Genomic DNA, 11,535 nt, shown 5'->3' on the forward strand with positions numbered 1-11,535 from the left:
GAGGAAAGGGTCTGTAAAAGGGTGTGTATAGCCTCTCCCCTTGCAGAAACTTCATTGAATTACTCTGGGACCAGTAATACCTTCACACCTATTTACAGCACTATATATTCATCTACACACTGTATACACACTTGAGCTTAGACCTAATTCACAATATTATTCCTAATGGTCTCAGCAAGACACTAATGGGATGGCTGAAGCTGCTGGCTCTAAATGGCTCATCAGCAATTCAGGAGCAATTCAGTCTCTGAATTGCTGCAAACAAACACAATTACACTGAGAGTTGAAAAAGGTAGATGATTACTCAGATGTGCCACCATCCAAGACATTCTCAGTGGTGTCCTGTCAAAATTTTGAATCTTTTCTTCACTTTGGACCATAGCTGGTGTCCATTCTCCTAAGTCAGTCTGGCTGCTATTTACAATTTCTTCCAAGGCCTCTTGTGGGCTGTTGCAATCCATGACTGCAAATCTCACTAAAACTAGCAGTGTGGAGAGGCTACAAATACCAAGCAGCTGTCTTCTATAGGCTTCTGAGCCTTTTCTGTTCAGCAACTCCGCTCTCATGCTAAATCTGTATGTGAGCTTAATCATTTTTATAAACCTCCTTTACAGTATCTTCCTGTTGCACGATGACCCCCCTGAGGTAAACAGTTTGATGAGGTTGGGGCCACATTAGATCAATAGATCAGTTTATCTTTGCTGGCTCATGTCCACTTATGCTTTAGCTTCCCTTTAAGATCCCCTAAATTGTGTAGTAATTATTTTTTACTGGCGCTCTTTCCTCCACATACAAGCCAAAACACCTGTCATCCTAAAACTGAAAGATTTTTTACTCTTATTGCCAAAGTATAAACACTTAGTTCATGTGGCGACTGTATCATTCTCAGGCTAGACTAATTTTGTATCCAGATAGGAGCTGTCTCAGAATACAGAGGACATGTGGAGTCGTCATCTGGCCACTGCAGGTTTTGGATGATAGCAGTACATCAGAGGTTGCTTTATACTGAATCTAACCCCTGGCACTTTCAAAGTCTTCCTATCCTATCTTTGCACATTTTTGCCCAGCTATACTTGTCTACTTCCAACAGGTTACCTTTTCCCAATCTTTTCTGTGTCCTCCTCTAAAAATGTTTGCTGCATTACAAGTGCCCTTCAGTAAAACTGTGAGTCACATGAACAAGAAGCCACCGCAAGTCCGTTTTTTCCTACAGAGCTCAGCAACCGAGGAAACATGGATGACGTGCAGACGGTCAGCAAGTTAGTCAGCTGAAAAAAGTTGGCTCCTGCTGAAGTTTTCAAGGTCACTGACTGTCAACAACCACTCCTAATTGTGTTCCTTCTGGCCACCCCACTGAAGTGATTGCACTCTGTGAAAAGCATTGCAGCCTTACTGATGCAACAGAGCTGAGAGATTGATTCCAACAATCCAAGACTTCCCAGTTGTTTACACAAAGAAAATATGAGCAAAATTATCAAAAATGATACACAACAGATGTGTACAACCATTTTTAATATTATGTTATATTATTTTATGTTATTTAGTTTTACTTGTGGGAATTTACTTCTGATAGATTGTCTATACATGGAAAAAGGTGTTATTCATGTGTCTTATTAACTCTGCCCTGATAAGAACCCTGCCAGGTTGAAAGAGGTCTGTATTTTTAACCATAATCACGCCAGATTAAAAGGATTTTAATGTAAGTCATCGCCTTGCTCTACATAAAAGTGTTCTACATTAAAGTGCCTGAAGATTTTTTTCCCCTTGCTGTTATAATTCTTTTCATCTTCAAGAGCACCTTAAGGTTCCTGGATCTCATTGCATGAGAGACTGGTTGAGCTCATAGCTTTTTATATGTCTTCAAAGGTCTCAAAAATGACAATTGGAGAACAATTACCTCAAATGCGTGGGTCAATGGTAAGACTAGAATTTTGTTCTCTTTAAGAGTAATGGTATATTTCTGTTTATATGTGGTGAATCCTACCATATTACCACAACCACTTCCCAGCCTTCTATTGTACACACATACTTTAGATAGATTATATTTGCCTTTTCAGGAACTTTGTGACTGTATACCGCCACAAAGATAAAATCAGACTCTCTAAACACCCACAAGTCAGAACAGACCCAGCCAATAACCAACTTACTGGCAGTGTTAGCACACTGTAATGGTGTTACTTTATGCCTTGCAGGTTTTCTTGCACCAGGACCAAGGCTTGAACAATCATGTATGTCGACCACAATATCCTTGTGTCTCTAAGCACCACTATTGGAGGTCTATTACTTCCCTGCTGCCTGAGTAGGTGCTAACTGTAATCTTCACATAGTTGGATCTTTATCATTAAGCTAAATAGATGTACAACTAGAACTCTACCTATACATAGGGGCGGCTGTGGCTCAGGAGGTAGAGCAGGTTGTCCACTAATCAGAAGGTCAATCTGATTCCTCCTGTCCTCATGTTGAAGTGTCCTTGGGTGAGATACTGAGCCCCAAATTGCTCTTGATGGTTGTGTCATCATCTTGCATGGTAGCTTGTTGCCATCAGTGTGTGAGTGTGTGTGTGAATGTGAATGGGTGAATGAGCAGCAGAAACATTGTAAAGCACTTTGGATAAAAGCGCTATATAAATGCAGCCATTTGTCATTTACCATATTGCAACGAAATGTGTGGGATTCTAGCTAATAATTTATGATTAAGTTAGTCTTTCTTTTTAAATGTTTGGTCTTTGTTGTACTTATATTATTTTTATAGTCAGTAACTGTTAAAGGAGTAGTCCGACATACTGGGAAATACACATATTTGTTTTCTTACCCAGAGTCAGATGAGAAATTCAATACCACTCTTATAACTTCATATATGAAGCTATAGCCAGCAGCTGGTTATCTTAACTAAGCATAAAGATTAGAAAAACAGAAACAGCTAGCCTGGTTCTGTCCAAAGGTAAAAAAAAAAAAAAAAATCTGCCAACATGCAGCTGTAAAGCTCATTTACTAACATGTTATATCTGATTTGTTTAATTCAAGACTCCAGGAAGTCACTGTGCCCGGCCAAGAAATACACTAGTCTGTCACACAGACCCCTGTAAGACCCCAACTTGTCAGTTTTACACTTCATTTTTGTACATAGTATTTGAAAGCATTTGAAATGCTGGACACAGCTAGGCTAGCTGTCTCCAACTATTTCCAGTCTTTCTGTTAAGCTAAGCTAAGTGTCTCCTGACTCGAGATCCATATTTCATGGAATGGATAGCAGAGTGGTATCAATCAATTAAACTCTCAGCAAGAAAGCAAATTAATCTCTCTCCCAAAATGTAGAACTATATTCCCTTTACAAATCTATGTTTTTGAATCCTTATGCTGGTAATATTACTTGCACTAAAGCTGCACATATTCACACTCTTTAATTTGACTGTTTACGTTATAAAATATAAGAATTTGCAGACAGTTTTACATAATTGCAGTCTTTGAGGAATGTCTCATATTCAAATATCTTGTTATATTTGCAAAATGATACAAGATCAGTTCGCTGGACACAAACTGTATCCATAGCTCCAGTTTGTATGGTGAATACTGACCCCTCTATACACTCTTAACACCTTCCTGCATCCTGTCTTAATTCCTGGATTTACTTTTTGTCTGTATGGATTGCATTATATTGTTTTCCTCCAATTTTCAGCCTCTCTGATTTTCTTTGGAAACACACTTTTGTCAATGTAGACCCCGTTCCCATTGACGGTAGAAAGGCTTTAGTTTAAATTTGCATGACTCCACTTTCATCCCAGCTCATCATTCAACTTGGCGAGCAGACTTTCTGTACAGAGTAGAGTTGACTTCAGCTGTCATATCATCCATCTGTCTGTGCTGCCTTTTCGCACTCACAATCAAGTGAAAAAGAATTACTAGTCATTTATCTTAACTTCAGTAGCCCTGGCTCTAAATTATGCAGAATTATGAGATATTTTCTGTCATGATAATCATTAACTATGTGAACCCTTCTAGTTCACAGTTTCATACATAATTAGCTGTGTAGTTGTGAATCCACCAGTTGCAAATGCCCTGACTTGTGTGAAAATGACTTTATAAGAAGCTTGCTTCAGCATACACTACATTTGACACAGCACTGGCTATATATTCCTGCAGCTCACCCATTACATTAATGGAGAGTGTATGGGTTATTTAAAGATGAAAAAACTATCGCATTACTCACCATTAACTGTTGCAAATGGCTGCATATGAACACTTAGCAGTGAGGCTCAGTGGACTGCAATGTCGATCTGTTGGTCATACTCAAAACCTGCTTTGAATTATTGTGTAGTATAGATTTGAGACATATCATCAGTCTTGTTAAACTGTGTAAGTGAATTTCTTTGCAGGCATATTTTCTGTATGTGGGATTTTCAGTTCAGTGGTAATTTGTAAGTGGTAACCTGTCTTTTTTATTTTGACTTGGATATGAAGTCCTTGCAATTACACTCAACAGTATTTCAAGTATGTTTTCATTAATCATTTTAAATTCAAATAAATAAATTACAGCTCATCATTGTCAACTGAGCTTTAAGGTAGGAGTGTTGTCTTGATGAAGGTAGTCAAGTCACTTAATAGCATCTCAGTAAGTCTTTTCAAATTAATCTGTTGTGTGTCTGGAACAGTAAATACCTCATGAATTGCTAATACAATTAATTGGGGATTTTAAGTACAAAGAGCTAAATTGGATGACTGAGCAGTGATCTGAGCTAAAAGCTTTGAGGTTATGGAGTCTGTGGCTGTGTCTTTGTATCTGCGGTTCACTTCATTAGAGTCAATGTTTTTGCTCAGGGAGACGTGATTGAGAGTAGTGACAGCACACCATCTCTTTTCATCTGACATTAGACAGACAGACGGGCTCCTGTTTCCGCCCAGGCCGGCAGCTTGATGCCCACCGCCAACATCCATTAGGATCGGTTTAACATCAGTCCTTTCCCCACTAACCTACATGGCCACGAGAAATGGGGCAAAACTGCCCTTAGAGCAGCCTCCGGGGCCCTCCATGAATCCTTGCTTCCCTCATTCTGCCACCTAACTCCACTCTCCTTTAGAATAACCTCCTATAATATCACAAATACTGAGTAGACATGCTGAGTACATGCTGTGCTGGGCATGATATCATATATTAGACAACATAAAAGACTGACATGAATACAAAATACAAATAGAGTGGGAAGCAGAACAAAAATGATGCAGATGAATCATATAAGATCACCAAGATGTAAAGTCTGTCACGCTCATGATCACGTTGAGCAAAGGCTGATCCTGCCAATTCCAATTACTCCTCAGTTTTTTTAGAAGGGCAAAGTATGGACGGCCTACTGGGCCATAATAAGCCAGATCCCTTTGTGTGGTTTCAAAGCGAGCTCCAGGTTTGAAACAAGGCACAACAACAACGATCTGTGTTGTCATTCAAAAGAGGGAACTTCAAAGAACCTCATTTTCTCTTGCCCAGCTGCACTGTGGCTTGCTGCCATGGGCCAATCATTATAATGAGTTAAAAAAAGCACTTTGGAATAGACAGCTAAACACACCGCAACACTGCCAGCTACTGTACAGACTGTCTCAAATACTGTCTCAAAAACAGATCATGAGATGTTCAAGTGAGCAAGAACAAAGGCGCTTGCTGTCTGAGAGATTATAATAATTATAAATTGATGCATAATGGTCCAAAGATAATGCAAAATGAATATTAGAATATAATATACAGCATTAGGGACATCAGCGTGTTTTATATAAGGAACCAATAGTTTCCCCAGGTTACAAATTTTAAGTATTGTGGGGAATATAATAACTGTATATAAAAATATCAGCCTATTAAATTTAACAATACATAAACATTAAAAATATTACTCCTTAACCTACCAGAAACCAAAAACTTGACTGACAGACTGGATCACTATAACCTAGAAATTTTATATTAATTTATAAAATTTTATATATTTTTTGTTTCTTATCGGAAATATGTTCTTGCATCTGAAAATTTGCAGTTAAAACATTTGAAATAGTTCAAATACTGAAACAATTCAAGTTGTAGTTGAAATACAAACATTGAAAGAAGCTGAAATGGCAGTTTAAATAGAAGAATAGAATAAAAGTTTTAAGTGTAAGTTATGGATGAAGTTGAAGTGAAAGATTTTTTTTGTTCGAAGGTGTTGATCTGAGACCTGAAAGGATTTTAATGTGTATGGCAAATTGCAAGGAAGACTTCAAACCGCAGTCAAAGAATAGGAGATTAAAGAAGTCAAAGATTTACTTTAAGTTCAAACCCTGAAAACAGTTAATGTCAGTTGAAGTGAAGCCAATAAACTGAGCTAGATGTGGAAGTGGAATTCCTGAAAAAAAGTTTTTCGTAGTTGTCGTGCATTGATGAAGACCTGAGACCTGAAAGTTTTGAAGTATCAGATGAAGAGTAAGCGTTGAAATTAATTTCACTTCACTAAGAGCGATTAATGCAGTTAAAATGTCGGATGAAGAGCAAGAGATGAAAGCGTTTCAGATTTTACTTGAAGAGTAAGACAGCAGTTGAATTGTTAGAGACAAGGATAACTGGACTTGGTTGTGGATACTTGAGGATGTTTCACCTCTCATTAAGGGGCTCCTTCAGTTCTAACTAACTGGTGGGGAGTCCCAGGTATTTAACCTCTATGGGGTCATTATTAAGGCCATTGATACCACTTGGTTTATTCTTACTCCTGGCTGTTGTAATGACAGTTGACAGAGTCATTGAAGTAACCTAAGGCCAAGTGTAAATGTCAGTCATTGGAGTTGATGTGAATGGTTGAAATGTGAATGGGAAGGTATGAAAGCACAGCATTGCAGGTGGGGGATAAGTGGTGTCGTAGATAGTTTCTCTTCTTTGACGATGATATAGCCTTCTTCATTAATCTTTCAAACCATCTGTCCTCCCTATTCAAAATACATACGTTGTTGTCCTGGAAAGAGTGTCCCTTATCTTTCAGGTGAAGGTAAATTGCTAAGTCTTGACCTGAGGAGCTTGCGGTGTTTGCATCCGCATCTCTGTGTTTTTCAAACCTAGCAACACACTAAGATAGAAACTGGTCCATCCGAAAGACCACAAACGCATGGCTCAGGTCAAGACTCAGCAGTTTACCTACACCTGAAAGATAAGGGACACCCGTATCACCCATATGCACATACATTCATCAATGTAAGTGACACACACCATGCACACAAGCTTCTTTTTTTTTTTTTGTACCTTGGCCCACATGTGTCCTCCAACCTCAAGTGTCCTCCGGCTCCTTTCGCCTCCCCTGCTGCCAACAAATACCAAATATGACATAAGACCACCTACTATGGATAGAAAATGGTATAGGCCCTGAGCTATCCCTCCAGGCACATGATCTTCTCGTTTTAGTACTAATTCTAGTTCAGTCAGTTAGAACTGAAGAAGCCCCTTGGATGAGAGGTGAAACATCTTCAAGTATCTACAACTAAGTCCAGTTGCCCTCGATTCAACCATCCTTGGATAACCATTACCCGGATGACTGAGAATCTTCACAGACATCTTGAACCGTTAGAAGAATAAAAATCAGTTCATCAGTCAATTGACATGTAATGGGTGAAAGCAGTAGAAGAAATGCTATTGTTCCATTGTTGCTGTCTTCTAACAGCCTTGCACCTCTGTGATGTGCGTATAATTATACCCCTTCCTTATGAAAGTGTCAGTGAAAGTGTAAGTGATGAAAGCACTTACGCTTTATGATGATCAAGAATGGGAGCTTTAAGTGGACTCTTTGTACATTACTTGCCATTATATACTATTTTATAATTGATATTTATAATTATAATACAAAACAAAATGAATATTAGAATAATTATGACATAAAGTATTCAGACTCTAAATGATACAAAGAATCCTTTAGTTTCCCCTGGTGGCTAAATTTTAAGAGAGGAATTTGTCTTATTAATATTATTAATTATTCTTATTATTATTAATATATTAACTGTATCTGATATTATCAGATTACTAAATGTTACATTACCCAAACAATAAATAATTTGGTTTAACCCCTGTTACTGTGTTTTCCCCAAACTTCAGAGAGGATCAATGGAAATGGCCTGAGATTTTAGCAAAGATTCAGGAGCACTATAGCACCAGTAATGTCCTTAGCGGAAAGGAATCAATAGTTGCTCATCTAAATGGAGACTACCAGAATGTATTAGCAGCCAAAGACCATCCCACACAGGTTTTAATGGCAAAATTAAAAACCTTTAGTCCACACTGACAATGTGAATACTTCAAACTTGTGACAGGTTTCACCTTGAACAAGCCTCCATCAGTGTGACAAGCGATGACAATAGTGAACCTTGGACTCTCTTTGATTGTTAATGCATCACCTCAGGTTTGATCAGTTTCCCCTTCAAAAGCATTCACATACACATCTCTGACAGAAAGGGATTTTTATGGGCTTCTGTAATGTCAAACACACATGTCTGTCGTTATATCTGAGCTGACATTATGTCCTTTAACATGAGCATTTGCTGGGATATGATCAAATTAATGTGCTTCACTTGCTCAAAGGCACCAGTTATTGTCCAGTCCAGCCCTGTTGGCTGTGTTTGTGTTGGGATTTCATGCCTCACATGTGCTCATCGTGCTTTATTTGTCATGCCGTGAGCTGTGAGCCCTTTAAGCACCTGCCTCTGCTCTGCCATTTTGCTGCGATTATATCATTTGTTGATACTAGTATTTTCTGGTCACCCTCTTTTGCAAATATGCATTTGTATGCTAAGTTGACTATCTCCTGCTAACATTTGCTTATTCTATCAGCCTGGGTGTGATGATGCATGATGAAAAGGCCATGCACATGCTCTTTTCTGATTTTGAACCTTTTCTGGCTATGAATCTCAAACTCAGCATCAACCAAACAGCTGGAAATTATTGTGGCTGCAAATTCATATTACCAAAAACTCTGTCTTTAGAGCCTTCCAGCAACAGCTGCTACAGTAGCTCAGTGTACTGTATCTAAGTGTCTTCCTTTCATGTGTCATTTAATACCTCTTCCCATGGCACACAGAGCTCTACAACAAAGCTCCTCTCTCCAAGTTTTCCCAGTCCGTCCTCTGTCTGTGCTTGCAAATCTATTTTAACACACCGTGCTGCATCCGTCTCGCAATATACCACTTCTACTACCAGCCTGCTGTTTTCTAGGGGTGTTGCTTTGTCCCTTGCAGGTTTTCTTGGGTCAAGACCAAAGCTTTCCCAATCCCTTTGAACTTGTTTCCCAATTCCCTATGTCTAAGTGCCAGTGGCACTTGGTGGGCTGCTTCACCGAGAACTCAGATCTGAGCAGTCAGGCGCAAAAATCACTGAATATGCTGTAGAGCGTTTTTGCAATTTTTTATTTTCTATTACTGATATAGCGGTCTATTGTTGTACACAACACTATGTATTCCTGTTTCACATATAGGTTTTCATCAGCCAATTATCCTATGAATTATGTCCATATTGGACGATTCAGCACCTTGTGATTTATGTCCAATGTCAATGTTCAGTGCCAATGCAGGAAGTAAGTTGTCTTATGTTGTCTTATTTGGTAAGGTGGAAAGTAAAATTGAATTGTGCAGGACAGGGTGATGGATGGGCATGTAGCACATCTGAGTTTTGTGCAAGAGACAAGAGTACCTTGTTTCTTGCAAAAAGCGACAACACTAACCCTAACTGTAACCTTGCAATTAAGGATCGCTTTTATATTGACCATAACCATGATCCTTTCCTAACCATAACCAAGTGTTTGGTCGAACCTTAATCTTACTTTAATCACTGTTTATTTGCCATGTGCAGATATTGTAAAACATTGTAATTTAACATATCCAATGTTTTGTAGAATTCTCAATATCAGTGTTCTTGTCTGGCGATAGGCTTGGTTTTCATTCAAGTTTTGTCAATTTTTTTATTGTTTTAAAGTCAGTGACTTACTTGTATATACAAATGTTCTTGCCCAACAGAGCGGATTTATGTTGAGATGTATCTTTAGGGGTTCATTTATGCCCTGTTGCTCTTATTACCATTGTGCCTTCAGCCACTGTTCAGTGTCAACCCTACTCTTACTTTTGCAGATTTAAATTCCTCTAGACATCCTTCCTATACACTGCCAAGGCATTAAGGGACTCCCAGTCGTCTCCAAACGTTGACAGTCTTTGGAAGCAAGCCAAGCGTAGACAGCCGTCTGGGTTTCTTTTATTCAGGATCAAACAATCAAACAGACAACATGAAACATGCAGCACAGGTACTTCTTCTGCTTATTGCTCCCTTTTTGGGAAAGAGCTGAACAGGCTATAATGATTATTCTGGCTGCTTCTCTCTCCAGACGTGCTTGAAGTGACATTCTGCCGTCTGCAGGCTCAGTCCAACTCATCTAGCAGCACCTGCTGAGACAGGGATGTGTATATTTAGGAGTGGGTGATCCTTGCTACCCCGGCTCACTACAGCTTTTTAGCTCATCATTTAATTTTGTCGTGCAGGCAAATTTTTACATAGTCACAGCTTGTCATATTGTTCATAAATTTCCTTATAGAAGAGAGGCTTATTCATCCCTGCAACCAACTCTGACACACTAACGATCATCAGAGTGTGTCCTGTGTGGTAATGAGCCAAAAGCTGTGCGGTGAGCTTCCTGCTGTCTCAAAGCTTAACAGCGCTGCATATATTTGATTTTAACTTCAGGTTTTTCTGGGCTTAAAGTTACAAAATTTAAACTTTCATCAGCAGATATCTCAGGGGTTTATCTCCTCTACTTATGCCTTTCATTCTGTTGGTAATTGCATTTACCCCCTCAGGTTCCCGTCATTCATTCTGTCTAATTAGCTCTCCTGACCCTCTAAGCATGGCTGTGACCTCTTCATCCGGTAAAGGCGCTGACTTCTGCCTCATCACTTTGACATTTGGCTGACATGCAGCCAGTGCTAAATGGAGGAAGGATCCTTCTTGGGCCAACACGTGCAATTGGATCAAGATATTTGTTGCACTTTCAATGGAATTTATTCGTTCTGGTGTTAATTAAAAGCAGTTATCACATTTGTTGTTAATGTCTAAGGAGGTTGCATGTGGGTCATATCTGCATGTTTAAACAGACTTGTAATACATGTGATTGGTGCAAAACCAACTGCTGTTGGCCAGCCCTCCAGAATGCACCAAATTAATTGGTGACTCATTGACAAGAACACTGCCATGAAAAGACGACTGTGTCTTGTGAGAGCGAATTTCAGTTGAACAATGGGCCTATTTAAAGCTGACTGGGAGGCTTGTTGTAAGGAGAATTAATGTTTGAATTAATCAGCACCTAGCTTTGCTTTTCTTCCTCTGTGATTTAGCATCTGAGGGAGGAAACGGGGCAAGGAGTCATAACTCACAAATTAATCATTTATAATCATTCATCTCACTTGCTGGGTAACTGCATTGCAACCGTAAAAAATGAATTAACATGCACAGATAAGATACACTGATATGTAAATGACATCCTTCTCTCCATCCTTCATCCTTCAAAAT

This window comes from Thunnus maccoyii, chromosome 16, assembly GCF_910596095.1.
Source record: "Thunnus maccoyii chromosome 16, fThuMac1.1, whole genome shotgun sequence".
NCBI lineage: Eukaryota > Metazoa > Chordata > Actinopteri > Scombriformes > Scombridae > Thunnus > Thunnus maccoyii.